The following is a 6,391-nucleotide window of genomic DNA, read 5'->3' as shown; positions in this document are numbered from 1 at the left end:
TCGTGAAAAAAAAAGAAACCCAAAAATTCAGGTTTGTGTTCTGATAATCCCGAATTAGCACAACAAACAAAATGGCAGCAGCGGCTCGCGGCATACTAATGGTTGATGCATCGCTCCCCTTTGCTTCCCTCTCACTCAAAGGTTGTGGGATCTAGCCTCGCCTCATGCGCTTCTCATGGCGGCAGGATAGTGGGACTAGGATGTTGGGACAAACCCCCAATAGGAGGTCACATATGATGTTGGCATACTAATGGTTGGTTGCCGAGCCACATAGGAGGCCATCGGCCATATTGCAGGGGGAGATTGTGAGCCTCGCGCGCGTCGCAGACAGCGGCTGCGAGGTGCAGACCATGGTGATGACGCCGGCGAGGTACAAGGAGTTAAGGAGATTGTCGCCCGCTCGGCCGCATTACATGTTGGTGGAGGGACCAAGGATGTGGCCGTCTGCGTTGCATTGTAGGCGCTGGTTTCAAGAGAGGGCGAGAGGAAGGAACGAGGTGTTCTAGAGAGAGAGAGAGAGAGAGAGGGAGAGAGAGAGGACTGCACGACTGGTGGCACATCATGGGAAGTGGATGAGCGTCGTGACTATGGTCGTTTGACCTAGGGAAATCGAGGCCTTATTCTTATTCCCTGATTGGGCTAGGCCGATTCCAGGAAGTGGGATTTTGATTGGAATTCTCCTAATTTCGAGTAATTTGGGCTATTCGGGTACCATGAGTTGAAACCCGAATTTCCCAAATAAAATTTGGGTTTCTAAATTGTTACCTGATTTAGTGTTCGGGTTTTTCAGGTTCGGGATACACGGGTTCGGGTTTGGGCTTTGGGTATTGGGTTTTATGCCCACCATGAGTGGTGCCCTTGTTTGTCATGGCCTGGTTAGTCAGACTAGAAAATCATGGCCAGACCTTGTTTAGACTTTGGATACTTACTAAGCCAAATGACCATGTTGATCGACTCCATGTTAGCCAGACTAGCTGCTGAATAAAGATGTTGCAGTATTAGGTTGGAAGATCCTTCAAACCTGGGCGTTGAAGCACAAAGCCCTCAATGACATTTTTTTGTTATCTTCTTATTTCAGGATTCCTCAATCTCAGTCGACTAAGGACTTAACGAAGTCTTAGTCGATGCTATATTCGTTAGATCTTACATGGAGATCCGTGTAAAATTTCCTTTTGAGTTTTTCTTTCTTCTTCTTTATATGTTTTGTTACTTGACTGAGACTTCGTTAAGTCTTAGTCGACTGAGATCTAGCCACACCCTTTTTATTTACCTAAGCACCTGTATAGGCGTTTTGCATGAGGGATGGCCTTAACATAATTTGTTTTCCACGACGAGTTGACTCACAGATTTTTTTTTGCATGTAACCAACTATGAGTAAGCAAGTATTATTTGTGTTTTGCTCTTACGTTGCCATCAATGTAATTGCACCAAGAGCCAGCAGAAATTTTCTTTTGGTGGGGTAGCACAAGCTTTTATTTGGATACATATGATTAATTACTGGAGATAGATACTAATATACACAAATGCTTGTATCCAATATTTGGATTTCCATATCCTCTAAGCCATTACATAAATGCTTGTATCCAACATTTGGATTTCCATATCCTCTAAGGCATTGAATGCATAGCTAAGAGGAGTGCAATAAATAGCACTCAGACCCCGTTCTTCTTCTCACACCATCATTCCAACAACTTATTTTGAGAACTTGGCCATGGCATTCAGCGGCGCTCAGATTCTCACTGCCTTCACCCTGGGCTTTCTTCTCATGGCCTTCTGTAAGTTCATATAGCAGTTTTTATCACATTGTAATTCCATGCAATTTTAGATCAATCGATGAAACAATATGTACTATAATTTTCTGGTGCACATATTAATTCTAAGTTACATGCAGGTGCGGAGGCTCGCCTATGCACGGCCCCTAGCAAGTGGGGCCAAATGAGCATTTGCAAGACCACGGCCTGCATCGGGGCCTGTCAGTACGAGAACTTCAAGGATGGGTACTGCTCCAGCAACGACGGCAACTACTTTCACATACCTAAGAGAAAGACGTGCATGTGTAGATATGAATGCAGGAAAAACCCCACCACCACTGTCAGAACCTACGTGCCTAAGCCACCGGGTGAACCCGAGGTGCCCGATCCTAAGAAGAAGTCGCCGCCATATGAACGTGATGTGCCGGAGCCGCCCGCGGGAGAAAACAAGAAGAAAAGCTTCCGCCAGCTGCCAACCAGTGAGCAAATGGTCTAGTCCGCCCGTCCGTGGAAAATGATTTCAATAAGAGAGGAGTCAATCAATGCTTGACTTGTACATATGCATAATTGATTGCGTGAGAGTAATAAAAATCTTAGTACTGTTAAAGTGAACCTGTCGCTGTGATGGTTCCACCTTCTTCCACCCCCTCCCCCTTACGATCCCATGTACCCAAAACCGATTTATTTCCTCATACAACACCATGCATCCAACGAGCCAACACCTGTTTTTCCCCTAAAAATGCTAGACCTATGAACAGGCTACTAAAGCCTACGAAACCTTCCATCTCTAATTAATCTCCTCCGCCCTGAATTTCATTGTGGGCCTGTGCCCTTTTCCTTTCCAATCAAAACCTTCCATGTTAACTCTCACGTAAGGTATGTCAAAAGTTTTTTGTAGATATAGCGTTATCCTTTTTCCCTTGTGCGACCCTTCCTTCGGTCCCTCCCATCGATGCTCGGAAAAAAAAAGGAAAAGAAAAAGTAAACGGCAAAGCTAAAATCCTGCCGACTGTTGGTTTGCAACAGATCCGCACGATTCGCTTGCCTTTTCTTCCATTTCTCACCGCCCGCAATTATTGGATCGCATTAATCATCTTCGCGCTAATTAGTGGATCGGCTTAATTATCCTGATCTCCTTTAAATACGTCTCCTAATTTTATGCATGCAGATTTAAACAAGGATTATCCCGATCTTCTCTTTAACTGCGCCTCCTAAATTTATGCATGCGTATTTAAATGATAATTTCGGTCAGCATTTTTAGGAAAGTAACTGTCATATTAATTTGGGCCTCCTAATTATATGCATGCACATTTAAATTGTGATTTAACGCAAAAATACATGTGTGCCGAAGAATTCGAACTCTGGTTGTTTGGTTTAAGCTATAGCTAGCCAACCAATAAATCAACCATCTTTCTAGTGTTTATGTTCAAGACAACTTGTATTTGATCTGTTGGTTTGAACTACTATTGAATTGCCAAACTGACAAACAACAAAACCGACCAGAATTTTTAGAGAAAAAATTGACCGCTCAACGCTCCAACACATATGAGATCTAAGCGAAGTTGAGTGAATCAGGATTTCGAATCTTTTACCCTCTTTCGTGCCAGAATCGTGAAAGAGAGGATGAGATGTGTTGTCTCACTCGAAGGCCTCATCATGCTAACTTCTATGTGATCATCGCATTGCAGACCATATAACTTACTTACAAACAGCATGGTAACTTTTGACCAATGGGAAAAAGTTGTTGAAAACAAACTCTGGTAACTTCTTTGTCAATAGCATGATAATTTATGCACCGCAAATATGATAACTTATGTACAAACATCGCGATAACTTTTTTGAACAGGTGAAAAAAGTTGTTGGCAAACACACTCCTGAATTCTATGTAAATAGCATGGTAATTTACGCATCATACACGTGATAACTTCCGTACAAATATTGCGGTAAATTTTTTCCCGTGGAAAAAGGTTGTTTGTAAAACATACCTCTAATAACTTACGTGTAAATATCATGATAACATACACCACCAGAGCTAATAACTAACATTTAGACAATGTGTGGTAACTTTTCGACTTCGAAATAAAACTTCTTGAAAAGCATACCCCGTAACTTCTGCACAAGTAGAATGAGAATATGTACATCTCAGAGATGATGACTTACGTACAACACCCCGGTAACTTTGACTAGGGGATTTTTTTAATATGGTGTGGGACAAAAAAAAAGACTCCCGGTAACTTCTCATGGTAATATACGCATCACAGAGTAGATAACTGACGTAGAAACACCGCGGTAATTTTTTGACCCCGAAAAAAAGTTGTTGAAAAACATATCCCGATAACTTCTGTAAATAACATGGTAATATACGCACAATAGAGGTGATAACTCGCGTACAAGCACCACGATAACTTTTGACTAAGGTTTTTTAATGTAAACCAAATAATTTTGTGTAAATAACATGATAATATTCGACCGCATACCTGATAACTTACGTACAAACATCATAATAACCTTGGACAGGGCAAAAAAGCTGAAAAGCATACACTCGATAATTTTTGTCTAATTAACATGGTACTTTACGCACAATAAACCTTATCATAGGTGGCCAACAAGCCGTCTCTAGCACTGCACGGCCCGACACATGCCTAAACGGGCATGGCCCGGCACGACCCGTAAAATCCGTTTTATAAGAGATGACACCGATGCTAGACTATAGTATTACAAACGCGATAATTTAATTACAAATACCATGACAAATTTTGACCCGGACAAATAAAAGTTGAAATATACCCTGATAACTTCAGTGCAAACATCATGATAATTTACGTATTATAGACGTGATAGTTTACGTTGCCCAGACGTGATAACTTTTGATGTGAAAAAAATGTCGTCGAAACATATCAACATGGGACCTAGTTTCGAAGATCTTGTCGAGACGAATTTTTTATGTGAAGACGGAATTTGAATCGGAGCGCTGGTTTCAGCTACAAAACATTTTAAAGTTCGAAATAGAAAGAATCTTTTGCTGACATCATCTTTTTTGTCTCCTAGTTTATATGCAGGCATGAAATCCAAGTGAACACGCGTGCATACTATTCCTCCGTCGTAAACACGATTAGCTAGTAATTTTTTTGAGTAACCACGATTAGCTAGTATAAAAAGAAGAATTAGGTGAGTGATTAGTTGAAAAAGGAAAAAACAATCGTTCGAATCTATTACTATCTTCCGGTTGTCTGGAAGTTAGTCATGTCCAAAAGTAAAAAAGAGATCCCACGAACCATGAACACATGTTCACATGCCCCATCTCCCCAACCTCGTCGCTCACGATCACATATCTCTCCCCACCCCTGAGAAAATCCGCCGACGCCGCTCCACTCCTCATTCACCTCGTGGTCGTGTGTTAGACTCTGTGAAAGATCGTGGATGTCGCCTAGAGGGGGGGTGAATAGGAGCTTTAAAATAATTACGGTTTAGGCTTGAACAAATGCGGAATAAACCTAGCGGTTAATTTGACAAGCACAAAACCTACAACAACTAGGCTCACCTATGTGCACCAACAACTTATGCTAAGCAAGATAAACAACTAAGTGATAGCAAGATATATGACAAGAAACAATATGGCTATCACAAAGTAAAGTGCATAAGTAAAGGGTTCGGGTAAGAGATAACCGAGGCACGCGAAGACGACGATGTATCCCGAAGTTCACACCCTTGCGGATGCTAATCTCCGTTTGGAGCGGTGTGGAGGCACAATGCTCCCCAAGAAGCCACTAGGGCCACCGTAATCTCCTCACGCCCTCGCACAATGCAAGATGCCGTGATTCCACTAAGGGACCCTTGAGGGCGGTCACCGAACCCGTACAAATGGCAACCCTTGGGGGCGGTCACCGAACCCGTACACTTTGGCAACCCTTGGGGGCGGTCACCGGTACCCGTCAAATTGCTCGGGGCGATCTCCACAACCTAATTGGAGACCCCGACGCTTGCCCGGAGCTTTACACCACAATGATTGAGCTCCGAACACCACCAACCGTCTAGGGCGCCCAAGCACCCAAGAGGAACAAGCTCAAGGGCACCAAGCACCCAAGAGTAATAAGCTTCTCAACTTGTAACTTCCACGTATCACCGTGGAGAACTCAAACCGATGCACCAAATGCAATGGCAAGGGCACACGGAGTGCCCAAGTCCTTGTCTCTCAAATCCCACCGAAGCAACTAATGCTAGGGAGGAAAATGAGAGGAAGAACAAGAAGGAGAACACCAAGAACTCCAAGATCTAGATCCAAGGGGTTCCCCTCACACAGAGGAGAAAGTGATTGGTGGAAATGTGGATCTAGATCTCCTCTCTCTTTTCCCTCAAAAACTAGCAAGAATCCATGGAGGGATTGAGAGTTAGCAAGCTCGAAGAAGGTCAACAATGGGGGAAGAACACTAGCTCAAAAGATGAGGTACATTGGGGAAGAAGACCTCCTTATATAGTGGGGGGAACAATCCAACCGTTACCCCCACTTCAGCCCCGCAGAGAGCGGTACTACCGCTTGCCCCTATAAGCGGTACTACCGCTCCCCCTCGCGGTACTGCCGCTGGGCCCAGAGCGGTACTACCGCGGTGGCAGGGCGGTACTACCGCATACGAGCGGTACTA

At 43.6% G+C, this 6,391-nt stretch overlaps 1 long non-coding RNA gene across 1 annotated transcript; it reads left to right on the top strand.

Annotated features, from left to right (window-relative positions):
- The first annotated feature begins 1,049 nt into the window (after positions 1-1,049).
- Positions 1,050-2,358, top strand: LOC109778420 (uncharacterized). Its single transcript, XR_012205611.1, has 2 exons — positions 1,050-1,775; positions 1,892-2,358. It is a non-coding gene; the product is annotated as an uncharacterized lncRNA (long non-coding RNA).
- Positions 2,359-6,391: the final 4,033 nt, after the last annotated feature.

The sequence above is a fragment of the Aegilops tauschii genome, chromosome 3 (genome assembly GCF_002575655.3).
Source record: "Aegilops tauschii subsp. strangulata cultivar AL8/78 chromosome 3, Aet v6.0, whole genome shotgun sequence".
Lineage (NCBI taxonomy): Eukaryota > Viridiplantae > Streptophyta > Magnoliopsida > Poales > Poaceae > Aegilops > Aegilops tauschii.
The sequence above is the reverse complement of the archived record's forward strand: the minus strand, read 5'-3'. Positions and strand labels throughout refer to the sequence as shown.